The sequence below is a fragment of the Falco punctatus genome (assembly GCF_963210335.1).
Source record: "Falco punctatus genome assembly, chromosome: 3".
Taxonomy (NCBI): Eukaryota; Metazoa; Chordata; class Aves; order Falconiformes; family Falconidae; genus Falco; species Falco punctatus.
This window is the reverse complement of record NC_137582.1, coordinates 16,497,007-16,523,764: the sequence shown is the minus strand read 5'-3', so window position 1 is coordinate 16,523,764 and position 26,758 is coordinate 16,497,007. Positions and strand designations below refer to the sequence as shown.

The 26,758-nt window shown below is 42.7% G+C and overlaps 2 long non-coding RNA genes across 2 annotated transcripts in view; one reads left to right on the top strand and one right to left on the bottom strand.

Annotated features, from left to right (window-relative positions):
* Nucleotides 1-25,107, top strand: part of LOC308060715 — a 228,783-nt gene extending 203,676 nt beyond the window's left edge. The window contains exon 9 of the long non-coding RNA XR_013926849.1: nucleotides 66-25,107. This is a non-coding gene — a long non-coding RNA (uncharacterized lncRNA). The remainder of the gene's footprint in view (nucleotides 1-65) is intronic.
* LOC308060718 overlaps nucleotides 7,717-26,758 on the bottom strand; it is a 31,010-nt gene continuing 11,968 nt past the window's right edge. The window contains exons 2-3 of the long non-coding RNA XR_013926861.1: nucleotides 16,406-16,473; nucleotides 7,717-7,817 (exon numbers count right to left, since the gene is read on the bottom strand). This is a non-coding gene — a long non-coding RNA (uncharacterized lncRNA). The remainder of the gene's footprint in view (nucleotides 7,818-16,405; nucleotides 16,474-26,758) is intronic.

The following is a 26,758-nucleotide window of genomic DNA, read 5'->3' as shown; positions in this document are numbered from 1 at the left end:
ATGTTGTATCTCCTATGTAGAGTAAGCGATTGTCATCAAGAGCCTTATCTCCCCCCATATCGCAGGAAGAGTGGCACCAGGCTTGATCGTCAATAAAAGCACATACAAGGAAGACGGCTGCTTTGACTGCATGAAAGCCTGTTCAGAGATATGAGAATAAGGAAGAGCAGAAAAGGTCCTGTGGTGGAAATGTAAAGCCAGTTGTGATGGTTTGTGGTATAAAACAATCTACACATCAGAAGAGTCATTGAATTTGGGACAAGTTCAGTGCTGGTCAGCCTAGTGAGCTGAGTGGGACACATCTGCTCTCAGCATAGGGGGCGTGAAGCCAAAACATGAAATTTACCCCAGGCAAGATCGTGACCAGACACAGATCAAGAAAGCAAAATAAATTAAGTTTTATGAGAAAAACAAGATAAAATTGGGGTGGAGGGACAGAGGAAGGACATGTGGGTGTGTGAATTTCTGAACCTACCATATACTTCCTCCTATGATTATTTTCCCTACCGGTGGCAACTTTCTTGTAAGGTAGAACTTTTATGGCAGTAAGAAATGTATTAAATACATTCAGACCAGCACAAGCCTCAAATTAAAAATGTTGTGTTTTTATTTCTCCACTTAGATTGCTATTTCTTTTTCATTGTATTTTGATATTTAGAAGCTCTGTCTGCCTTCCTCAGGTTTGCTTTCCCTTGTTTCCACTTAAAGGTAATTGGATTTTATTAATGAAAACCAGCTTCCTCCTCCCCACCCCACCCCCCCCCCCCAAAAAAAAAAAAATTGCCTCTGATTTTTGACTGTAGGTGTAGTTTTAGCAAAAACTTCCACTACTCATGGAACATCTTGTTTGTTTTGAGACAACAAACGTTATAACTCTGTTTCCTTTAAATCAGTATTGAAGAATGAATCAAATCTTGTATGTTTTTCAGTTGAAAATGTTGAGAAAATTGATGCCTGATGAGAAAATGCAGCCAGATTGAGTCTTGAACAGGTCAATGAAAATGAGCATGTTACACTGTCTTATAGTCTCTGGTACAAATGAATCATTTAGTTGTGAGACTGGGACCAAGTTTTTAATTTACAACACATTGCACAATGGCATCAGAGCCTCTAGGTGCTACAGAAACATTAGTGATGCTCATGGGAACAAAGGCTTCTGTTTTCCGTAACAGTATCTATGACAAAATATTCAGTGCTGGACACTTGTTATGCCAAAACAGTTGTAGTAAATGGAAAAGACTTCAAGAAAGTGTGAAGCCAAGTTCAGAAAAAAACATCCTGAGTGCAGGGTGCTAGCATGGTCATATAAATCATATGAGGTTTCTGTAGCAGGAGGCACCTGAGAAACTCCCTTTTATTCCTCCAGCTAACACTTGTGTGTAGCTTTGTGGGTGGGAAGAAGCCTTCCATACTAGTCCAGAACAGAAACTCAGGTATGCTTCATGTTCGTGTGGACTTGGATTCACATCTAGAGGTTTGCAACAAGATTTCTTTGCCTTTGCAGTCTTCTAAGCAGCAAAGGTTTGAAATATTATCTATAACATGATGAAGTGTAGCCTGTGTATAAGCATATGAAAATCCTGAATTTGAAGGAAAGATTATTGGAGTTATCCAAGGGGTGACTGTAGCAACATAATAATACCATGCAAAGAATAACAGGGCAAATACCAAGGAACTTTTCCTGAGAGGAGATCTGTTATTACACTAGTACAAACTCCCCAAAGATCTGGTATTCCCCCACAGCATGAGAATTTTAAAATGGGATTGGGCAAAACACTCAAACACACTGTGTAAAGTGTGTCTTCTCTGATGGACTGGATGACCTTGCCACTTCTTTGTTCTGTTTGCCTTAATCTTTGAACAACAGTACAGCGAGTCAGTCACTGCTTTTCAATCGCGCTTCTGAGGATACAAAAATCCAAGAGTGTCTGCTTGCTTTATGGTTCTTATCCCTAGTCTGTTAAGCAGGGCTTACACCGAACAAGAGATGTTTCTCAGCCATCGCAGTGCTAGGTATTGATGAACATCCTGTTGGAATTTGGGACTGGCTCCCCCTCTTGAATGCATTAAAGACCCATAATTTTCTTACAGATGAAGGGAAAAGGCACCCAACCTGTGTGTGTTATTTGGAGAACCACAAAGGTGATGCTCTTTATTCCTTTACGATGTAGTATATTCTAACCTTGGCAGAAAACATTATTTGAAAGGGGAGGGGGACCAAGGCAAAACTGCATGCCATGCATAACTCCTGAATATTACAGATGCTAAATATTTGGAGGAATTTTTGCCTCTTATAACCTCAACTGTCTAAAAGCCAAGCATTTTAAGTAAACCAGTAATTTGAACTCCCTCTGTAGTCAGCAGAAAAAGTTGTCTTCAGAAGGTCACTGATCCTGCCCATACTAGATGTTGCCTTCCATCTCCATTGAGTACTGAGCCTCGAAAACTCCCTTAGATTAGATGTTTGCTTCTTAGATGGGTAATCTCAGAAAAAAAGAGTTCTGCTCATAGTGATTAGTTTCTCTGCTGTGTGTGACCTTCTCCACTTGAATCCCAGAGATAGCAATGAATAAAATTGTGTCAGATTGAAAATACTCCACAAATACTTTTTTCTTTTCTTGTACTTCTTTGAACTAAAGCTAAAATTATTATTCTGTATTTCCTGTTCTACCTTGATCAGACTATACTAGTGCATGATTGAGGTCCATGGGTATTAACGTATTCACAAAGAAATGGCACAGCCCCATTCAAAATTCTATATATAAAGGATATGCATGTATATGCAAGTAGCAGGACTGTTATTGATGTGACAGCATGAGGCAGGGTTCGAAGAAGAAACTGCTGCAGCATATTTCTGTTTAATATCAAGAAAGTATAATGCTGTACTGGGGTTCCAGCAGTCTGCCCTCCAGCTACTCTTCAGCAGATAAGAAGAACCAATTGGCAATGATCCCACAGGGAGCATCGTCTGTTCTTGCTGCAATCCTGCTGTATCAATTCCATGCCATTTGCAGACCTCCAAAGGCTGTAGGTCTGACCCCCAGGGTCAATACAGTTTTTACTGGTTTTTACCTTCAGTCTGTACAGATTTTATGCCACCTGAGTGAGGCATAGGAAGCTGGATGCTTTGGAGAATAAGCTTTATAATATTCTCCCATAGAAAACTTCATCCAAATAAGATTATCGGCCTCTGTATCTCACCTATGCCAAATCCCCTGAATCAAGGGGCAATGGTAGCCATCCAGTATCCAGTCTATGCTCCACACTCGATGCAAGAGTTGTTAACACTTTTTACACCTGGTACCTTGTGTGTCCTGCAGGTATTCCCTGTCACCCTGAACAATCCCCAACTATATTCCTGGGTGATGAGATCTTGTGTTTTGAGAAGGAGCTATGAAATGGTCTTTCACAAATTATGTTGCCTAAAGGTCCAGCCTGGAGAAGGGGGAAAGTGTGCTTGTGAACTATACAGTCAAGCTGTTGATGACAGCATCAGGATCCTCTTTGTCAAGCTTAGCAGCAGATGACTATGGATGGGTGAATGGCAGCTGTTGGCAATTCTTCTACATCACACAGCTGTGACTTCTGCAGCCGCTGCAATTCTGTCTTGCCTCCACATGGAGACTTCAGTTTCTGTATGTATGTGTGGCCATTGGTTTGATACAGTCTGTGTGGTAGTAGAAGTTATTTAACAGTACAGTAAATCACCATTGTCCATGGGTGGATTTTGCCCATAAACCATGCAGTAGGCGATGAGAGATTCAGTCCTGAACCCAAGTCATTATTTATTATTGCAGGCACAGCGCCAAGTGCATGTGTCTATGCTGCTCTCAGAGCCTGTACTGGTCTCAAAATAGTGTAGCTATACTTATGACTTACGTGGCACTGAGTACAAGTTGATAAGCTCCATTGCTTTAAATTAGCTCTTGAGGTCCCTCTTAGGCACTGGTTCCTAAGTGGCAGAGGTATGTGGAAACTGTGGAGTGTCAATCAGAGGCTTTATGCAGCCAATGCTGAACATGGTGATCCTGCAAGGCCATTGTGTGTGGCTTTGTCCATCATCCCAGTGCTTGCTTCTGAGAGGGCAGCTTGTTTAGATTCAGTGCTTCATGTTGGACCTCCACTGAAGATGTTCTTCTGCACCATATCGCATTGGAAACCTCCAAAATGCGTAAGGATCGTGGCACATGAACTAGTCCTGCCAGCAGCATTATCCAGGGTTTTCTTTCACCCAGGATATCCCTGCCCTATCGTTACACTACCAGATTTCTCATAAGCCTCTGAAATGCTACATTACCGAATGTGTTGTAGGACAGGAAGGACTGTACAGCTAAAGCACTTTCATTTAAACTATACCTCCCATATGCGGTCAAATCTCTGAAGGGTCCTTACCATCGATTGATCTCTTAGCCTTAAGATATATCCTGCAGTTAAGGAGTGGAGGCCTGAAAGGGGTCTCTTGTGTGCAGGAAATCACATTATATAATCCCTTTTATGAACTGATTAAACTCCATCTTAAAAGTAGTTAATATGTTTTATGCCCAAATGTTCTTACTCGAAGCCTTTTCTGGTAAACTACTACCCTAATGTTTAGAGGTGCTGCAGTCTTTCATCAAAATGAGTTTACACTCATTCATTCTTGGAAATACAAGCATATTGTGTACCGGACATTGTGCAAACCAGTAAGTCCACAGGGACCTTGCTTGAACAGCCTGTGATGTTGAGGTTGCAGGGATACAACTATTTTTTTTCTGCTGAGTAAGCAGAAGGCAGCCTACAGCTGAGCTCAGCTCTTTGAAAAAGAAAAACCAACCCTTTTTAAAAGTCATTATTCTTTTTTTCACGAAACGAAGGCACTATGACTACTCAAGAAAGCAGATCTGCCGAGTGAGGTGGTGTCATTTTCAGGTAGACAAATTTCAGAATGGAGATGGCCTTTGAGGGACTTTCCCAAGATCAGACAGCAGCTTGTGGCAAAGTTGGAAATACAACCCAGATTTTCTGAGTGGTTTGCTGCAGTGAGAAAGTCTCTATCAGTCATATGTCTATGTCTCTGACTTTTTCGTTCTTTTTCTGTTTGTTTATTCTGATTGCTTATGTACCTCAACAGCTTGCAATTATAGAGAAAATGAAGCATGTCCCATGGGCTGTCTTTTTCTTGGGAACCTTTGCTGAACACTGAGTGAGATCCTGGTTATTCCTGTCAATAGGGTCCTTCGCTGATAGCAATGGATACTAGGTCAAGGCTTCAGTGATTCAGATTTCAGTATCTATGTGCTTCATAAATTTCACTGACATGGGACCCAGCAGCTCACAGAGGGAGGTCACAGGCTCTGCTTGTTTCAAGGTATTAAGGCAAAAGTGTGTGTGGGTGTTGTACTGCTCTGTTCAGTCATGGGGGAACCAAGTATGATGCAAAAGGTGTAATAAAGCCATAATGATGATGGCAGCTACTAAATTTCCTCCAGATGAAGTGCACATGATTGGAAGGCCATGGGTAAAAACTGGGAGAGGACATAAAATTCTTTTCTTCATCTTTTTTTTTTTTTTTTTTTGCTATTGGAATTATGCCAGCCTGATTTGCCCTAGACACAAAATATTTTGACTCTGGTGGGACAGCAAGAGCATCAGCATTGTCCATCTGCTGAATGAGGAAAGGAAGTAAGTGATGGGGTGGGAGATGCTGTAGAGGAAACTGAAGCAATAGTGTGACCACAAGAAGATCAACAGTACCTGTCTGCTTGGTTTTGGCGGTCTGCTTGCATCGCAGTGGTGACATAAACATGTGATCTTGTTCCAAGGTCACAGGGGATGAGGATTTGTCCGGTGAAATCCTCAGACTGCTCAGTTCTTTAAAGAAACCAATCCACCGATGTTTCATGTCATTCAACTAGAACACTGAGGTAGGAGAAAATCTAGACATGAGCACTAGGAAACAGAGCTGGCTTCAAAACATTGCTTCTGAAATTGCAAAGGGCACCAATACAATGATAGGTAAATGTAGCACATTTGTCAGTAGCTTTAAAACAAGCACAAGCTAGATGCTGCTGTTTTAAAGCTGAGTAAAAATGATTTACAGAAGCAGGGTTTGGATGCAAGTGACCGAAGAGCATGTCTGTCTCCCATTCTCCTATGGATGGAAGCTGGTTGCTGATCTCTACTGCCTTTATTTAATTTCCCTTCAAATAATCCTACTGTAGAGCTTTTTTTCACAACTTCATTTTTTTTTTTATTTTTTCATTGGCCATACCGTTACCAATCACAGTGACAAATCCTATTTTCCTAAGTGATAGGCAGTATATTTTTCTCCCTTGGAATTCTTCCTTTTCTCCTTTCCCCACAAACTTCTATTTACCAGAATTTAATCTGTTCATTAATACATAGACTGGATCCTGAAATATTATAAGCAGGTTTAGCTTCAGTGATTTGAGAGAAGGCACACCCATAGATTCCCCCTCACAAGCTAGCCTTTATGTGTGAGAAATGGGCCATTCTTTTAAGATAGAAAGGGCCATTGTCCTGTCTCTGAAATATCTCCTGTTTGGTACTCAGGGAAGATAAATTTGAGTCTTTCCTTAAATTACTTTTCACTCTGAACTGATGTGACATTTATCTCTGCTAGAGTGTTGACTATATGAAAAGCTGAAGCTTGTTTAAAGAATGCTGCCAAACAAGAAAGATTGTAATCCATCTAATTACTGAGCTAGGATGTGCCAGGGCTGCAAACTTCAATTACCGCCATTAAAGCATCAATTGAAAGCTTCAGCTGATTCCCAGAGAGTCAGACACTTCCAGACATTTCATGCATTATACAGATGTTTTGCTGCTCCTTTAGTCACTAATGGTTTGCAGTTTTGAACGTTTGGGACTCCTGTAACATGAGAAGCAAGCTCCAGATGTAGAGGGATTTTGAGTGAATTCTGCCGCTTTAAACCACATCTTGTCTATTTCCCCCCCCAGTAGGAACTGATGACCTCATGCTGGATGGGTTTTATTTTTCCCAAGTGTTATAAGACAAATTTGCCCACAGGGTTACTTGCAATTCCTGGGAATCCACATTTCCATGGATATCAAAGGCCCAGCACTACAGTGAGGTCGCTGGGACGGAATTCTGCAGGCACACAGCTCTCTTTGTAGCCCCAGCTGCTAATTCTTTATATGTCAGTATTGCTGTCCACGCGTTTAAAGAATAGCTCCAAAATAGCAAAAATGACCCTATGTTTTGAGCAAAGCTCTGGAAATTTTGTGGGCAACACCTTCTGTGATAATCTCACCCTTGTTTCGCTTTGACACAACTGTTAGTAACTCAGTTTGATTGATTGCCTTCTGGCAATGTGCTCTTAAGTCAGAGTTGGGTCAAAATCAAAGACAAAATCCTTCTAGAGTCTAACTTTTAAAAAAGCCCAGGACTTTAATGGCCGAGCACTAAAGGAAGTTTCAGAATTAAAAGTCAATTTGAATCACTGAGTCAAATAATTTTATTTTGGAAACATTGAGACAAAACTTTTCTATTTCCAAAAATGTCTCTTTTCAGATGCAAATCATCTTGGGAAAGGTCGCAGAAGTCATTGCTTCTGTGTCACTTATGCTGCTTATATTGCCAAGGGCAAAATTTGCACCTGTGCAGAACAGCCAGCCCCAGGGTTAAATCAGCATCTATGGGCCACTCTCTGCCACTTCAGGCACTGCTGACTTGCACCCAGCTCTCAAGAGAATATCCAACAGGAAGATTACACTGCCTGGAAAAGGGATGTAGCTGCTGGCTGAAGCCCTCAGTCTAAAATGTTGTGTGGATCTTTTGTTCTCAACATTTCTTCCTGTAAGAAAAAAAAAAAAAATTACCTTCCTTGACAGCCAATTAGCAGCTGCATTCTACATATGGGCAGTCAATCCCCTCCTTTGATTTAATCAACCGTATGTGCTTTTACTAGGTAGACCTGTGAATTTGATGCACACTCTCAAAATATCATTGCTTTTTAAACAAAAGAAAAGCTCAGAAGGAGATTTTTCCGGGAGGGTTCCCTAAATGAATAGCAGTTTCTGGAGATGTACTAAAAGGAACATGCAACTTGATGTTTAGCAGGGGCTGAGAGGTGGGTGTGTGTGGCTGCAGTTATCACCTACTTCTCTTTGCCAGCACATCTTCCCATCCCTCCTGGGTACTGCTGAAACAGACTGGGAAAAGAAGGGGAAAAGACAACCTCCTTTGAGGAGAGATTTCAGGTGTAGAGGCTTCATGTCATAGACAGCTTTTGCTCCTTGGGCAATGGCCCAAAGCAACAAGAAATGCTAAAACACATAAGGCTGCCTTGAAGGTATTGCCTGTCAGGTTTTTACACAAAGCGATTTCATGAGGTGCTCATGCAGGCCCAATTAGGAGAAACTGCAAGAGTGGGTACCCTGGTATACTTCAAGTAGTGGAAAAAAGCATTTTAACAGCAGAAGGACACAGGCAGAGGTATAGTGCAGGAATGCGTTTCAGAAATCCTATTTGTAAGGTATGCTACACCAAAAAGGAAACTCAGATTCTCTCTCTATCCCTTGGAAGTTTGATGAAGCTGATCATTTGAATTTCCTTGAAACTATCTGGTCATGTCAATGGAAGTATGAAACCCTATGACTTCAGAAATATGGTGTATAATTAGGTATATTCTGTAGATACTGGCATGGCGCACGCAAGGCATGAACATACGTTTTCATTTAGACCTTCATTTTTATGTTAGGTGAAAATAAAAAAATGAGAAATGGTAGAGGACAAGTGTGCCCAACAGCTCTGTAAAATATTAATATCTAAATAAAAATGGCAGCCAGTTCTGGCAAAGAGGAGGTTGCTAGCGAATGAGGTTACAGCATGTCAGAAACACATGGAAACCACTACCTAGTAAATACGTCATTCCTTGTTGTAAAGACGGGTGAGCCAAATTGCCCCAAGAAGAAATAGGTATTGACAGTGGTTGTGGGAAGGTAATGCCTTTTAAACACAGAAATGTAAGATCAGCTCTAGACTTAAGATCCAGCTATCCCGGGATTTCTGTCTGACATTAATTTGCTGTGAATGTTTAAAGACAGGGTATAAAACTGAGTCAAGCCTCCAGTTTCACTTCCCCCAGCATCTCCTTCCGCCAGCTTCTGGTAAAGGAGGTGTATATTTATTTTTTCATAGTCACTAATGGGTTTTCATTCAATACGTTCGTCTAATTGCTTTTTTAATTCACGTAAACTTCTGGCACCTACAGCATCCTGTATCAATGGGTTCCATTTGTTTAGGTATGCATCGCATGAAAACGTACTTCCTTTTGGTTTAAATCCTCTACCTGAGAATTCGTTGCTTGCCTGCTAGTTCGGGTTTTAGGAGAAAGAGTGAATAATCTTTCCCTAATCATCTGCTATTTGCCACTTAAGCTTTTATACACTAGCCTAATCATATAAAGAACTAAAAATATTCAGTCAGCCTTGAAACCTATATATGGGAAGAAATTCACTGTTTTTTTCAATTCATCCTTCTGCCAATGGATGAAAGTAAGACATCCCTTATAAGGATTTGAAACAGTAACTACAGGGTTTTGTATGTTCAGCAGCTTGTAGCAGTAATGAAGACAGACAGCTTATGAAGTTTTCTGGAAGTTCTCATTACTGCTGAAATGCTTGCAGAAGCACTGCAACTGCTATAGGGTTCAAAACTTACAACAACGCTAAAGAGCAAGGTGGGGAATTACAGGTCCTTCCAGCAGTCATGGTGGTGAACTCCACACTTTGTGTAGCCATGGTGCTCTTCCACATGCTGCAAAGATCAGGACTAAATAAATATCTGCTGGGCTAATTGTGTCTAACTCAAGAGCACTCAAACCCCATGGATCTCTCTAGTGAGACAGAATTTGTTATGTGCGCTTCAGGGAGCTTCGTGTTTCTCTGCTCTACCATCTTGGCATCTCTGAGTTAGCTTGAACAAGGCTAGTTCATGCTCTCTAGGTGATGCAGGTATTGAACAAGGATCTTTGTGCAGGCTAACTGCATGGTTATTTATTCTGCTCAGGCCAGTCTGAATCCTGAAATTAATTCCATGCTCTGTATCTGTGAGACGAGTAATGACTGCAGCTGAGACATACCTTCTGAGTAATCCAAGAACTATGTTATTACTTATGGAAGAGAAAGTGCAAGCGTTGGCAAGAGAAAAAAGGCCTGTGGAGGAAGAAGGCAGTTCTTGTGGGTGTGTCGGACAAATGTTAAAATGTTAAGTCCCTGGATAGGCATCACCTCAAAGGACCTACGGGCACTGCAGAAAATGATGCAAGCTCTATGCATCTTGCAACTTTCAGCCTAAAGGACAGGGTGATGTTCTGAGGTGATGACCTGTGTAAAGACTGGAGGCAAAGAAAACATTGGTCTGATCAAGTTGAAACTAGAGGTGATCCATGGGACAGAGGAGGATGTAATAACATTGAAAAAAGTGATCTGTTTGCAAAATCAGGTGGCCCCATATCTCATCAGCTGCAGATATGCAGACCCAGTGACACTTCATTGACCAGAAAGATTTGATCTCCTTTCCAAAAGTTGTTTCTGTCTTCTATTAAGAAAAAGGAGATGTTAAGAATACGAACTGTGAACACTGGAACAATCAGTCCTGACAATGAGAAAATACTTTCAGATGTGAAATGCTTATCTGAGTTCATCTTGTCATTCATAGAAGTCCCATCCTGAGTGTCCTCGGAGAGGTACAATTCGATACACAGATCTCTGAGGCTTATCTCTATGTCCTGTGTCGGTCACCCTATAAGGACCTGGATGAGTGAAGCTCCATATCTGCTGCAGATTTATTAAAGGAATCATTGTTTTACTGGTGCTAGCAGTATCCTGAGCATCACAGGACTTTTTCCCCACCTCCTATTGGAAGTCTTCAGGACAACATATCAGCAAAGAACAATTGGCAACAACACATTCATAGCTGAGGCCCTGCCTCTGCCTCTGATGTCAAGTTTGTTAGTGTCTGGCTTGCTGGAGAGGAAAGTGAGTGTTCATAAATCACTCATAATAGGCAAAATTACTATTTTCGGTAGCATTGGCTTGTAACACATGGAAGGACCTCAGTAATTTATTTGTTTCTAAAAACTCTGAATGGTTACCACTATTGCTGTGTGTGTCCAAACTTTATCAGAAGATTATTTCCTTTGGCTGTGGGATTAACTTCCTGTGCTGAACGAAGGGGATGGCTTTCTCAGAGACTCCCAGTTGGCAGGAGCTTTTATGAGGCTATTGCTTGGTAGAAGGTTCTTCTGCTTAAGTATAATAAAAGGATAATGAGCAATTGTTGTCTCTTAGGCTATGCTGTGGTTTCGGTAAAGCGGGTTTACTCCTTTTTCTTTGTCAGTTTTAAGACTTGCGTGTCCCTCCTGCGGGCTGTGATCTCTTTGCATGGGGTTCACAGCAGAGCATTCACATTTCTGTAAAACCATGTGTATGTGGCTTTAAGACTACTTCAGAGTTATTATTAACAATGAAAGTTTAAAAAAAAAAAAAGAAAAAAAACCCTTACTGCAAGTCATTAAGAAAACTAACTCATTGAGTAAAAAAAAAAAAAAATATTATCTTTGGAAAAGGAAACAGCCAATATAACTGCAAACTACTGGTCTGACCACTCATTTTTCATTCTTACAACCACAGATCATACAAGCAAAAAAAAAAAAAAAAAAATCCCCTATCTTGGAGATTAAAGAAAACTCAGACTGGTGGCTTATTTAAATGAAGTCTCTCAAGTTGTTTAAGGTTGAAAATCACACCTGTGCTGAGAGCCAGGCACAGAGATGAAGGGCTGGGTCTGGTAACAGGCATAGGGTTCTGCAAGTCCCTGGTTTTATTCAAATTAAATTAAAATTAAATTAATTAAATTTAAAATTGCTCACCCATTTACCACTGAGCATGTGTTGGGCACCCTTTGAATGTGTCCCCTGGACCAGAGCCCCAGGCTGGGGACAGCCCTGACCCTGCAATGCATGAGTCAAGCCTGGGACAGGGCTGGGTGTGTGCCCACAGACCTTTCGAAGAACCTTAAAGAAAGGAGGATTCAGGGCTGCTGCTCTCACTTTGGGATTTTGGCACCAAAGTGCGGCTTCAGTCCCATGTTAGATTCCTAATCCTCAACTGCTTCTAGGTGGTGAGTGATGATTCAAGGTCACCACTGAAATCATTAAATATTGTATGAGGTCTAACTTCTGTCCTTGGCTGTCCTTCAGGGAGGTTGCTGATGACAGACTTTGGTGACTAACTTACAAATCAGCCTGGTCCTGGCTCTCTGTCCAGGACTGAGCAACTCCCTGCTTACAGTAATCAACACTGACCACAAAGGACTGAAGTCTGCTGCCTTGTACACCCCTACAAGTCAGGAGAAACCTCATTTTAGCTTCATCTGGGGCCGCTCCTGATTTGCATTGGTTTAACTGAATAACAGACTCTGGCTGGACATGGACGTGAGCAGCAAATCAGCCCCAGCACAACACAGGCTGAGATGGAGGAAGGCTTAGGGTGGCTTTTTTTCATGCTAAAGCACAATATAGAAGTCCCTCCTGCTGCAGTCCAGGAGTCACAGTCCATAATTGTCTTTCATCTTTTGGTGCTATTATGGCTGATTTAAACTAGGAGAGAGATTCAGGCCCAGGGTGATGTTTCCTGAAGCTCTTTGTCCCAAACCACTGTTTGCTGCGTGAGCGTACTGGAGGCTGATGCTACATGGAAGGGCAGCTAGAAGCAAGATGCAGCGCATTCCCCTGCTGGTACCAAGTCTTGCTCGTTTCAGGCAGTTTGAGTCATCTGTCCTCAGTTACTGACTATTAATTTCCAATACTGTCCTTGTGTCAGCTAGCCAGGAAGGCTGTGTCCTGAAGATAATGCTCAGCTGTCCCTTGCTGCTGGAGGAATGAGCCTGAGAAATGTTTCTCTCGGCTCAACCTGCCTCGAACTGCTGGCCGTGAATTCAGTCCTTTGCCAATACCCTGTACGAAACTGCATTTCTTACAACCGCTGCCATTTACATAATGCAATATCCATATGGTGATTGTTTTATTTATGTTTCCCCTACTTCAAGGCAGAGGAAGCCAGCAGCTGGAGCTGTGAGATAGAGGCACCCACCAGTTACTGGGCTGTGTTGTTCATGGGGGTGATAAGCTTTTATCACCCATTGGGAGTTAGGATCTTGTCTAAGTGATAGCATCCATCCCTTGAAAACAGAACAGAGCTCTCACTGTTTGCCTGTCTGAAAGGAAAGAGTTTATAACTCCAGACTTTACAGTGACTGTGAGCTAAAACATGACATAGCTCGATTGTCTTAATTTCTTGACTCATTCTGTTGCAAATCACAATACAAGCATTTGCTTCCTTTGCATCAAAAGAGTTTAATTGTGTTTGCATTGCCCCCTTCTCTGTACATGCCACTGGAAGCCTTAAAAATATCTCCCCCTCCTATGTGACTTTGATTCTGCTAATCCCTACCCACCTTTTGAATCAATTAAAGGACAGTTTATGGTTTGGAAAGGGAAACAGGGCAGATGAGAAGCAAGTCCTTCGGCCATCGTGTGTGTTTCAAACACAAAACAGGAAAAAGGGTCGCTTCAGTGGTTTGTTTCTTTTGCTCTTTGGATTGCATACCAAGGGAGACAGAGGGTAACTGTTGATATTTTGTTTTTATAATTAAAAGAACACCATAAGATTAGGTTTACTGTGTCTGGATATCATCTGTATGGAAATTTCTACAGTTAAAAAGAAAACAGGAAAGTTTCAGATGGTTTCTTTTTAATTAATCTACAGAATTATCTTGTGCTATTACTGCATACAGATTCCCACAAATTTCAGCCTTATCCACAGAAAGAGAAATTTGGCCCCTTTCTTATGTTAGCCAAATAATTTTACAGAAAATGTAAAGCTTTTTCCTTTTTCCTCTCTTTTTTTGAGAGGATGGTCTGCTTTTCTGAGAGACAATGGTCTGCTTTTACCATTCTGTCCCTCTGATTTTGCACCTTTGTGATTCCACCTACTGAAGAAATTGCTTTATAGCGGCTCTGAAGCTGGGAAATCTATATGAAGGACGATGCTGCAAGTTCACAGGGGAGGCAGTTGCAAGTTGCTTCTGTGGCTCTTGTTTTCTGAGTCTCAGCAACCACAGTCTGAAAATTGTGAGACTCGGGCTGCAAAAGCACACGCGAGCCGAGCTGGAGCCGAGCCCCAGCAGGAGGCAAAGGGCTCTGCTGCTACGAAGAGCAATCCTCTTCCAGCTTCAGCCACTCACTTTGTAGGCACAAGTATTGCTTTCTTGGGGGCAGGCTGTCTGCTTCGGTTTAGTTTCTCTTTTCTTTTGTGTGGCTTCTCTTCTAGAAGTGTATCTTCTATAGGTAACTGTGCAACAGCAGTGACACAGTAAGCCCTGGCATGACTTCAGTTGTACAGACTCATCTCCATATTCACTGTTCCACAAGCATCCTGCATCCTTGGGTCCTTACAGTGGTGCTGTACCATGGCTGGATGTGACAGTCTAAACTCTCGTGATATCTTTGCGTGTTTAGACGTCTCGAACCAATGTCTTCACAACATAAAAGACAACAACGAGAAAGAGAAACCTTCACCTCATCCCCAACCTCAATTCCAACACTTGGTAACTGAATTCCCATTAAATTACTTCTCTAGGTAATTTCTTAGAAGGATGCATCTTGCTTTTAATATTCTGCATCAGCTTTTAATTATAATATTAATAACATTGCATGTAAAGGATTTATCTTATGTTTTTAAAAAAACAAACACTTTTTAAGGATACCTGTTTGAGTTTCTGAATCACCAGTAAATTCAGGGAATAAAGCCAGATTTGATCTAGTATTAAGATGGCTCTGTGGTCCAAATATCCAAGTGTGTTTCATGTTGTAAATTGCCTTTGAAAGACTATTCCTGTACATTTTTGGTCTGAAGTGAAATATTCCTGGGAATTTCTCTCTCCCACATAATTTTTTTCCAAGGAAATGCCTGTGACATGTCAAAGGAGGCATTTATATTTCCAGAGCACAGCAGGAAGGGAAGCATAATGCTTTTTCCAACTCGATTCTGAGGCTGAGTTTTTCATAAATGCTTATCACTGGAATAGTTTCACTCCTGCTTAATGAATGGCTTACGGGCTTTCCAGGGCTCCAGCACAGACTGCCTGTTCCGTGCCACAGTGGCTTCTCTAAGTTTGTTAATTTTACTACTTCTGCTATTGCAACATTTTTAACAGCTGAGGTGAAGAGGAAGAGTGGGATGGGAAGGAAGTGGTGTGGAGACTTGACTCCTATTTGTGCTCGTCTGTGAATCTGGCAAACTACACCAGAGCCGTATTCAGACAGTGTCAATTCAGTCTGCGCCTTTGGGGTTTCCCACTTGATAGTGATACAGCAGTTAGTAGGACATAGTAAACCCAACATTTTTAAGTGTTTGAGCTATGATTCTCAGTTTTCATCTGTGGAAAAGGGGGAATGGTTTTTCCTTGATGCTGTGAAGTCTTGTGATGGTAAATCCACAGGTACTGAGACGATAAGGGGACTCCAGATACTTAGACCTAATGCATGAAAGGATGGGGCCATCAGGCTTCATGCCTGTAGCAAGTACTGGGTGGCCAGCTAGTCTACCACTGATGCACCAAAGTGAGCCCTGCTTTGAATTTGGCCTTGAAAGGTCCCTTTGACCTCTGATCTTCTCCTCAGGAGGAAGAAAGGAAGGAGCCAGAAGCAGAGGTGGCAGAGAGGTGAGAGGGAGGGCGGGCTGGACTGACAGGCAGCACCGCTCCACGCAGCGGGGATGCTGAATTCAAGGAGGAAGGTGAGACAATAATGCCCCCTCTCTGCAAAGCGGGGTGACCTCTGAGGGCAAGTCATGCCTCCCGCTGCCTCCCACCGTGTTATCGGCTTCTGACGTGACCGAATGCTGAAGCGAAAGAGGTGTCCTTCCATGGCAATGAAAGGAGAATGAACAATGGCAAAAGATAAAGCGTAACGCAGGAAATGTGAGCAAAAAGGCTCCCCCCAGCCACAGACAAACCCAAGCAGCAACGAGGCGGCTATCCACACACACCCGTCCATCCCAAAATGGCGGGGGAACCCCGGCAAGGGATGTGGAGGCCTAGTGTCAGCCTCAGCCCTGCGCACCTCCTTGGAACCTCCAGGTATTGGCGGGGGGGCTTTCTCTGACATGCAAACCCGGGGAAATTCCTCTGCAAAGGTTTGCATTTCATTGGATTGCAAGCGAGATGGACAGCAGGCGGTCCCACGGGGATGGGTACCCAGCACAACTCAGGCACGCAGGATGTGCGCCCATAAAAAGCACTTCACCTTAAATACGAGATTAACTTACCCAGGGTCAGGTTCTTACCCACATTTGACATTGGCCTTTATGAGTTTACCTTGAGGTAAAGCTGAAATGCTGTGACTGTGCGGTGTTTTCACATCACGATGCCTTGTCTGCATTTCCCTTTAGAAAGGCAGAAATTGTTATTAGCCACTGAGAAAAGAAGATAAGCCAAGCATTGTCCTCAACAAAAGAATAAGCAAAGAAGCAAGCGTGTTGGAGATAAGAGATATGTTTTGTTTACAGAAAGTTTTTAATTTTCTCTCAAACTGATCTGAAGAAATGCAAAGGGGTAGGTACAGTATTATTCTTGATGTGCAGACATAACTGAAAGGCATTTTAGATGGCAGTGCTTGTAAGAAATAGAGGTACGTACGAATGTCTCCCACAGAAACAGCCATGCATGTTTTTGGCTACTTTTAATTGTGGTTTATATTCTTTGGGTTCAGGTGCACTAGTTATTTCTCAAAGGTCACAAATAATGTTTTTTTCAGTGGACCACCATTACACAATCAATTACTAACTTCTTTTTTTAAAATTTATTTTAAGATTACCTAGTAATTCTTCAGGATTTGAGATATGTACTTGTACTTCAGAGGTCCATAAAAATGCTGGAAGTCTGCAACCTCTGGGTATTTCCTATTATCACCTCCCACTTGCAACAGGACAATAACCAGTGCTGAATGAGATCAAGGGTATTTGCAAGGTGTTTTTGAAGGGCAAATAAATTCTTACATTTTTCAGAGTACTGGAAGTAGCTTCTGTCCCCGAGATCAAACAACCCCTGAGCTGAGACACATACAAGATTTTCCCCAGGTCAATATTGTTACCCATCTACTGAGCGATGGCAAAATCTGGAATCCTCTAGGGCAATAATTTTTATGGTGTGGATATTGGTTACAGAAATTACTCTTTCAGTCCTATTGGTGTAATTTGCATAAAGCGATGTTAGTCACCAGTAAACAGGAAGCTAATTTTTGCAGAAACCTTGCCCTGCCCCTGAACCAGCTGTCCTGCTTCCATCTCTCCTCTGAGTATCGCAGTCTCGGTGTTGAGCTCTGCTTTCCCCATCTGCAGCATCTTGTTTCAGCTGCTGGCACTGACTTTCACACCTCCTGCTGCCCAGTCCCATGGATCCACGTGGCTTTCTCTGGGCACCAGGTATTCATTTCTGCAACTGCTCTGGAGCTCGTAAAGTTTTGCAGTCAGATGAAACAGCTCGCACACCTTAGGAGAGGTTGAGCTTGGTCCATATCTGACATGGGCGAGAGACTTGGGCTCCATTTGGCTCCCACACACATCTACCACAGTCGCTTGATGTTGGACTCCAGTCTTTTCTCCCTTTTGGGCTGGCTGGTGTGGAATTAATGTTACGTTCATCTTTAGTCCCACCAAGCAAGAAAAATATATACCTGCATCAAGAAAGTAAGAGGAGATAACTGTGTGTGTTGAAAAAGATGCCCCCTCATCACTAAAATATGTAGTGACAGGGTGAGGCAAGGAGGTCATCTTTGTAAGAAAGCATTTTCCTTGTTGGTTAAATGCTAAAATCAGATTTTTTTTCCAAAGTGATGGGGAAGGGGTGGGCAGTACTGTGACTGCAGGTAAAGAAGGGACAAATTTAGGTTTATTCCAGGAGAGGACTGGGAGATTAAACTGTGAACATTTTGTTTTGGCAGAATTATCAGTTAGGCTGCGGTTTATCAAACCTCAATTCTAAACTTAGCTTCTCCAAATCAAGAAAATTTCAAGCATTTGTGTTGAGCCAATCTTCAGAAAAATGAAAAGGAGAAATTCCAGAAGCTTCTGGTATTTCCAGTACAAGGCCCAAGTTTTGCATGATCTGAAGACGTACGTTTCAGTTCTGGTTAGCACTGAGAGCCCTAACCAAGAAAAACAGAAGAAACTTCTGTCTTAGAAAACCATAAAATCATCTTGTAAAGTTTCAGGTGAACAGAATAAACAATAGAAACATGAGCTTGGGATGAACAGGCGTATGTGCTCCCTTGCTTTCTCATGCTCATCTGAAACACACTTCTAATCTTTCTGAGGCTCATCCTTGCTGAGGAAAGAAAAATACGCATCTATTTAGGCTGCTGTTGCTCTGGATGGGAAACTGGAGAAGCCGTATTGCTATTTTTACAAGTTTGCTTCCTTCAGGGGAGAGATATCTTAGGGTTGAGGGGGAGGTAACGTGATCTCTTTTTCTATTTTTATAAAGGGCCTGGGGATGCACGGGGAAGCTGCAGATCTGTGCAGTTGAAAGTCTTCAGCTCCTCTTTTGAGATACTAAGGGAGGAACAGTTAGAAAAGCATGGCCTAATTAAGGATATCTAATATGGTTTCAGGAAGGGAAGGGCATGCCTCATTAACTGGCTGGAATTCTTTGAGGATATTGCGGCTGAGGGAGACCAAAAAAAAAGGCGACTCACTTTGAGCATTGTGTACCTCAGTGGGCTGGGGGGGAATAAAACACAGTTAGGAAAGTCTGGGGTTGATACCTACAGTATGGAGTGGGTAAAATTATAATACAAAATTAACTGATATTTAAACCTGTGGGGAGTGGAACTGTTTCTTAGTTCTTGAAACCCTGGGTGCATTCTTGCCTTTAATCTTTTCTTTTTTTAAAAAAATTAAATTATTATTATTGATATAATTGGCTTTTGTGGTTCAGCTGAATCAAAAGCCGCAGCATTTCCAGATGATATTGCGCTAAATTTGGAGGGCAATGAGGAAAATTGCAATTAGAAACAGACAGTGTTAAATGCTTTTTAAAGTTTCTAGCATGGCAGATGGCATATGCAATAAAGGTCAGATAAATGTAGCATCAGGATAATAAGCCCAAGACCCTAGAATCAGGAGACAGAAAAGGTGGGGTGATGCAGGGTTTCTCTGTATATTGACAGCTTTAACATGGGAACTGTGGGAGCTGCACTTTCCCCAGATCTTTGCAGAAACAGAGACTAAAATGCTTGAAGTTATCCTTGGGAGAAAGAGATGACTCAAAAAGGAAGATCATGTACATTTTGACTGGGGAAAATTAGAGTTTCACATGAACCTGCTCAGTGCAGCAGGAGCAGGGCTTGCAGCCGAGGGAGAGCAAGAGCTTGCAGTGAAGGGAGGGTCCGGATGGGGTGTGGGACGTGGGACTGAAGTTGGTGGGGATGTGGATGCAAAGAAGTCATTCGAGCTTCTCTCACCCTGGGGATGGCATGGGGCCGGTTTGGCCACTTGCCTGGCTGCCTGGCCATCCCAAGGGCTATTGGACCAGCCGAGTGCAATGCTGTCCACTTGCAATCCCTCAGTACCCTGTTGCTTGCCCATCTGCTGCGAGGAAGGGTGCTGTCCTCATGAGCTCTTTACCACCTGGACATACTTTCAGAACTGGGGAAACTGCATGTTTTTGACCCAGCTGTGTTCTTCAGAGCTTGCAAACAATCAATCCCCTTGATTTGTTTTACAGAACCAGTCCTTCCATGTTGATTTCTTGGAAAAGCCAGGTACTTTCTTGTGGGCGTAAGAGACAACTGGACCCTGAGAGCTCATATGGGGGGGCTGAGAAACAGTCCTATGACTCAGGGCGGGGTTTGTTCCCTGCTGAGCAAAGCAGCCTTTATTAGAAGGAAAGTAGGTGTTAGAGGGGAAGAAAATGGGGAAATCCTTATGTTATGTTTATTTTAATACCGATGAAATTTTAAGAGCTTTGGAAGGGTCTCATCTATATGTCTCTGTTAATGGTGCCCCTTTGCAATTTGGTGTGACACTGGGCACACATCACTATTAGCTTAGATAAAAGAGGATGGACACTTAGAAGTTGGAGGGGCAGGGAGAGGGGAATGCAGTGAAGACCTGCCTGTGAAGGAAGCACCAGGCAGCAGGCATGAGAAGGAGCACAGCCCTGCCAGAGGAAGGTGGCTTACGGATCAGGGCGGGTCAAATGTGCCTCGAGCATCACTGGTTCCCCTCAGTTCCACAGGGTCTGCTCCCAGCCAGGGTCCAGGCCATCCCTAGGGGCTGCCTCTGCCCCTCAAGACCTGGTAAGAGTCTTTCTCTGCTCTTCTAGTCTGCAAAATCATCTGTTAATGTGGATGCAGAAGAGCCACTCTGTTTTCCCCCTTGCCTGAGGAAGAAACAGCGTGAGTGTCATTGCTTGCAAAAGGTGCCAGACTGGTGTTCCCGTGTTCAGCCGCAGGCTGATTACAGCAGACGCAAACGCAGTGTAAGGGAGATGCTTCCAAGATATTTCCTGAGTATTCGCCCTTGTTTTCTGATTTGTGCTGTGGGAAGGGCTGTTTTTCAAGGACCAGCCTCTTCCCATGACTCTAAGGGCTGTACAGGCACTGAAAACAAAAAGACCCTCCTCCTGCAGAGCCTCTGATGTGGGATGAAGACAGGAGCAAGCAGCCAGTGATGTTAAGGAGGGAGGGGAGGGAGAGGAGTTGGGGGAAGCCTAGAGACAGCGCTGGCTGTAGTGACAGACCACGTCGGGGATGACTGCTCGGCTGTCAACCACATTTTTAAAGTCTTGCAGTGCCAAAGCATTTACCTCCAGGATAAGAAGCATAACTTAGTTTCCAGAGGTTATTAAGTTCTTGATCTCTGGCTTAATGCAGCCAGAGAGGATATTACCCACAATGACTGTTTTGTGAGGAACGCATCTGGCTTTAGTGAACTGGAATATTCAATTCATTTTGCTGAAATCACTGGCTAACCTTCAGCAGGGAGGAATTAAGGAAAACTTGGTGTGAGGTGAGTTTTGAGGTGGAGGAGCTTGAAATTTGTGTGCACTGACAGATGTGTATCAATGTCCCCCGAGGAGTTTCCTCCTAATACCAAATTGCCAAGGGGGAAAACCCTAACTTATAATTGACTGTGGTCAGTTTGAGCCAGTCAGTAACCAGCAAAAGGCTTCAGAGGCTGTTATCTGTTCTCAATAGCACTTGGACGGGGACTCCAAGGTGTTATTTGGTTGGGTGCTGTATGAGTACAAGGGAAGAAAGAGTGTTCTGTAGGCCTGTCACCTGGAAAATAAAGACAAACTGGCTCAACTATAGTCAAAAGGATTTTTACCGCTGACCTAAAAGGGGTGAGAATTTAATCCAAATAGAACAGAAATAATAAAATACATACAATAGGCTATTCAGAAGCTCAGAGGAAGCCAGAGGAAGCAGGAAAACAATAGACTCCTTAGGCTGATTTGTTTGACCATGTTTTCAGACTATTAGAGCAAAAAAAGGCATTTGGGAAATACAGACACGCACATGCATTTGTGCTGAGAAATGCCAGACATCCCCAACCAAACAAACAAGGTGTCGCACATCTGTTCCTCACCTGCATGCGGGATGCTTTCGGACCTCACACCAAACTGAGTAAGAATTACATGCACATCCAGCTGAAAATCCCAGGGTCCTAGACAGGGTTGGACAGTCACTAAGGACTTCAGGGCCGAACTTGTCCCGGGGAGTGAGCTTTAGCCCTGGGACCTTCCCGTGACATGAGCAGGTTGCCCTCCGAACGTGCAGCCCCCCCCCGCCCCGACAGCCAGCCATGGCCACATGGCTCCTCGGCGCCGGTGCCGCGCTCCGGTTGTACAGCACCCGGCACAATAAGCTGCCGGTCAGATTTGAAGGCTGCCGTGTGATCTTGTGATATTAATAATATAATGATAGCATTATAACTGGACCATTCAACTCTGTAGTTTGTTCTCCTATAAATGATTTATAAGTTTTATGCATTTTATATGCCTCTCATTAAAAATGCATTGAAAAATACTATCAAAATACCACTTTGCGAGGCTCAGGCTCTCTTTATTCTGGTTACAGCCATCTGCCATTAAACTTTAATAACTGACTGATTATAATTTATTAATTTATCACCTGTTCTTTATACAGTTGGATAAAATAATTGTCAACCAATGTGAAATGGCCTCCTATTGTGTTATTAATCCCCAAAGCAATTAGAAAACCCAGTGATTGCACAAGCCATTGAAAATGGGCAGTAATTCATGTTAGGAATGATCTGCAGTGTGCATGTCAGCGCACTTAGTGTGTGATTGGTAATAAAGTTCCTGTCACCAGTGTGAATTTGAAAGGGGGCAGTTTAAATAGGGAGGCTTTTATTTTTATTTATTTATTTTGTAAATAAGCCTGGATGTTTAGGGCTGACAGTAGATGTGTAGGTTGCAGCTTGTCTTATGGGTTCTGTGGGTGCAGTCTGAGAAAGGTAACATCAACTTCATATGGTGTCACCCTAATGCTTCTCAAACCTCCTTTGGAGAGGTTTCTGCCCCTGCTAACATCCCCAGGAATGAAAAGGTAATTTGGGGATAGATATAAACGCCAAGTCATTTAAGAGATTGACTTCAGTCAGCTTAGGATGAAGATGTCAGATTTCAGTATCTCTCCTTTGATTTTTATCTGCCGAGGTTTCAATATAGGTTAGTTGTGGGCTTTCTGATATGGATATTTACAGTATGTGAAAAGGGACTGAGCCAGCGGTTTATTGAATCCAACAGCTGTCGTTTAGCAGTGCTGTTTGCTTACTTTGCCAGCGTGAAGGAGATATGCAGGCCACCCCAGATGTGAAAATGTTCCTTATCTCCCACCCTATTTGCAGTGCAGTCTTCCAGCTACTAGTGTTACAATACCTCTGACACTAAAAAGTCACATTCCAGTAATGTTGTTCCTGATGCAGATTTAACTGTTTTTCTGGTGAAAAGAAAGAAGAAAAGAAACAAGAAGAAGAAGAAAAAAAAAAAAAAAAAGATGTCACTGACATCAGAGAGCCCAGCCACACTACTAAGGAAAGCAGCTGTAAATGTTTCTTTGTCCTAAATAAAGCTGCCTGGCCCCTCTTGTGTGTGTGCTCAGTCAGGGACCATGCTGGTGGGTCAGGCACAAGGGAGGTATAGAGCTTCCAATTACAGTGTTATTTTGTTCCACATCGCCTGGGAGAACTTTTCCTTGAACAAGATGATTGCATAGATCGAAAAGCTGTCAACATTTTGCTATTGAAGAAGGCTCTGGGCAGGCTTAGGAAGAGATTTTTCACATTTACATGCCATACAGTAAATAGGTCTGTGCATTAGTGTGATGTAGTGACTCCAGAGCACGAGAAAGTCTCGTCTTCCGTCAGTACCATGCTCCCTCTGCATGATGGTAGGATAGTTGACTTATTCCTCTTCCACCCAGCACTTCTGCTGTCTTTGCTGTTCCATTTCAGGTTTGTAGCTTCTCCACAGTTAAAGTTGGAGAAACCACTTTAAGACCCAGAAAAATTGACATTGAACTGAGCATTTTGGGACACTTGTACTTCCTCCTTCTACAGGGAACCCAAAGCAGAAATAAAGAGGTCATTCTTGATATTCTTGTACTATTTCTGGCTTTTCTGGAAGTAAAAATCAGAAGAAATCTCATGCAAATGTTTGTCCTTCTGAGACATCCAAGACAAATGTGCAGATCTAAGGGCTTTAGATAAAGCAGATATAAGTATGCTGAGTTATTTTTCTCTCATCTTGAGAAACTTTCCCACCTTACCCCTCTAGTGTGTCCACAGATAAAATCTGGACTGTAGAAAGTCCTCAGAAATGGTGCAGCCACTGTAACTGTCTTGCACTGAAGGTGCACAACCCCCTACATAATCCTCAGTGGAGATGAGCATGGAGAGGATCTTCCACTCCTTCCCACCTCTGCAGGCATACACAAGGCTACTCTGCATTCTTAAGCTAGCGCAGTGACTACAACCTCTTCATCTTAGTTTGCAGCAGAGTGTTTGCCTTCTGTCACAACCCACAGCTAACTAATCATATTTTCCCCAGATTTGGATCTCAGGGCTCTTCTGGAATCAGGTTCTCGGCACCAGCAGGGGAGCTTCTGGGTATGGAAGCTGGTTATGGCATGCTGTCTAACATGAGCTACCGGGTAGGTAGTTTTTCAAACAGTAGATTGACAACTGTTACTGTCTGTGTTTTCACTGCAGGTAGGAGGTATCCAATTATCTTGCAATGTTAATTGAACCACAATGCGTATACACCTTCTTGACTATAAGAGCATCATGGAAGGAAATCCACATTCAAAACAAGGCTAGGGTCAGTCATCCGTGTAATAGACCCCCCTGGCTTCTTCTGTCTGTAAACTCGATGGTCTTACATAGTGCACCAGATAAATACTTCACAGCTGAAGAAGTGTCCCAAAAACTCTGATTCATGAAGGGGTACCCATGGCCTTTCCCCTCCGCAAAATTGCCATCTAAGGAATCTGTCATATTTTTACTCATGACAAAGTTCCAATCTGGGCGACACTGAATCCTTTAAAAGGACTGTTATCAATCACATAGGAAGATCTATGTTGCAAAAGTGTGGTCGGAATCCATGTGGGTCTAAACTCAAGTTAGCAAACCATGGCCATATTCTTCACTCATTATTTCCACAAAGGGATTGCATACACCCATGTGCATCTCTGAACCTATCCCAGTAATATCCCATCAATCTTTTGACTGCATTAAATGGTGTTACTCTGGCTACATCTACCCTGATGAATACATCCACTAGTGGTCACATCCACACTAGACAGGCTGGCCTCCCTGACAGCAGGGTAGCTTTGTTCCCTCCTTACCACACTTGGCCCTATGTCTCCGGCAAGTCATTTGCCCCCTAAGACATAGCTGTCATTTTGGGTCCATTTTTTTTCAGTTCAAAGTATGAGCTATGCTGCAGTCCTGCTGCTTGGTGTTTTCAAGGAATGAAGCTGAGATTCTACATTTTGGAGTGCAAAGCCTGCAAAGAAGATGCTGAAGGATTCTGCAGAGCAGAAGAAAACAAGCCTGGTGTATTCTTGTCCATACTGCCTGCCGGGAAATGTTCCCAGAGCGGAATATCTAAGACAAAACACTTTGATTTTTCTTTCAAAGGAGCTATCTAGTACTTTCCAAAAATAGCATGGGAGTGAATTAATGTTTATGCAATATGGAGGATCAGTGAATCAAGACCAGGGGTGAGGCTGAGAGTGAGGTGAGGGTGTAGACATACTCCCACTCATGTGAGTGTATGTAAATTGGAGTGATTTTCTGGGCAGAGAGAGGTGTGGGAAAACACTGGGGAACTTGGCATTCAAATGCTGTGACTGCATCTTCAGCATTGAGGGTGCCAGCCCTTGTGAAAACAGATCCTGAGCTTCAATTGGCAATCCTGTTCTGAATGGAAAACACACCCCCGGATTCGGGTTATCTCTATGAACCAGAAGGAAGAAAAGACAACAGCTTCACCTGAGTTCATTCTGAAGTGAAGGCATAACCTTTGACACACCGGATCGTTTACCCTTTTATGTGGGAAAACCTATTATTAGAGCTTGACTGAAATGTTTAAGAGACTAACAATAATGCCACCTACCTTCAGCTTTCAAATATTGAGTACTAGAGTTTGGTGCTTACTTTTCATCCTTGTTTAGACTCTCCTGCTTTGGAAAGTCTTGGGAAGGTAACCTATTTCTTTAACAAAGCTGTGCTGCAGTGTGGATGATGAGGATAGTGAAGATCCTCAGGAGATGCTCTTGGAAACACCCTGGAGCCATTTGCATCAATTAGCTCCACCAGCAGTATGCGACTGCCTGTAGGCCAGGCTGTTGCCTATTATCTCTTGAAATGAAGATCATTTTTGATAGGGAAAGTGGGAGGCTTTTGCTTATGAGAATGAGTTCACTCAAGGCTGCTCAAGTTAAGGGTTCCTTCAGAGTCTCATATCAGATAGGGCAATTTATAAGGAAGTGCTTTTTTTAAAAAAAACACATTTCTTTTTCACTTAGCCTGTTGAATTTTGCTGAATGTGCTGCAGTTTGTTGTTAGGACTTCTGAGCCCTGATGAGCACAGGCAGTGTCACATTCCCAGTATGTGGTCCAAAGCAGTGTCGCAGTGGGATGACTATAACTACTGTCAAACGGTGTCAGGAGTCCGGTTCTGACTTGAAAAGAGCATCGCTGACACTTCTTACTACAGTTTTTTGGCTTTCTTCCAAGGTTTACTCCCCAACAGATGCTGAAATCCCAGCAGAAAGCAGGAATGAATATAACAGAACAAATGCACAGCATAGCTAATTAGTCATTAAAATCTCCTAAAGCAGCTAGTATGACACAGAAGTAAAAAAAAAAAAAAAAAAAACAAACACCAAAAAAGCAAAAAGGATAGTTTATTGGATCTCTAACCTCAAAAGATTTTTCTGTTGCACCTATCACAGCATTTTATTGTAAGTAATTTTTACAGAGTGAAAGAGAGGAGGACGTCCTGCTGGCAGTTACCCGAAGTATAAATCCAGAGAAATTCTGCTGCCTCCAGCAAGACAATCCAGTTTGCTGCGACGGTAACAAAAGGCAAGTTTGCAGCCAGGCTGCTGCTTTCACGAGAGCTCCAGCAAGAGAA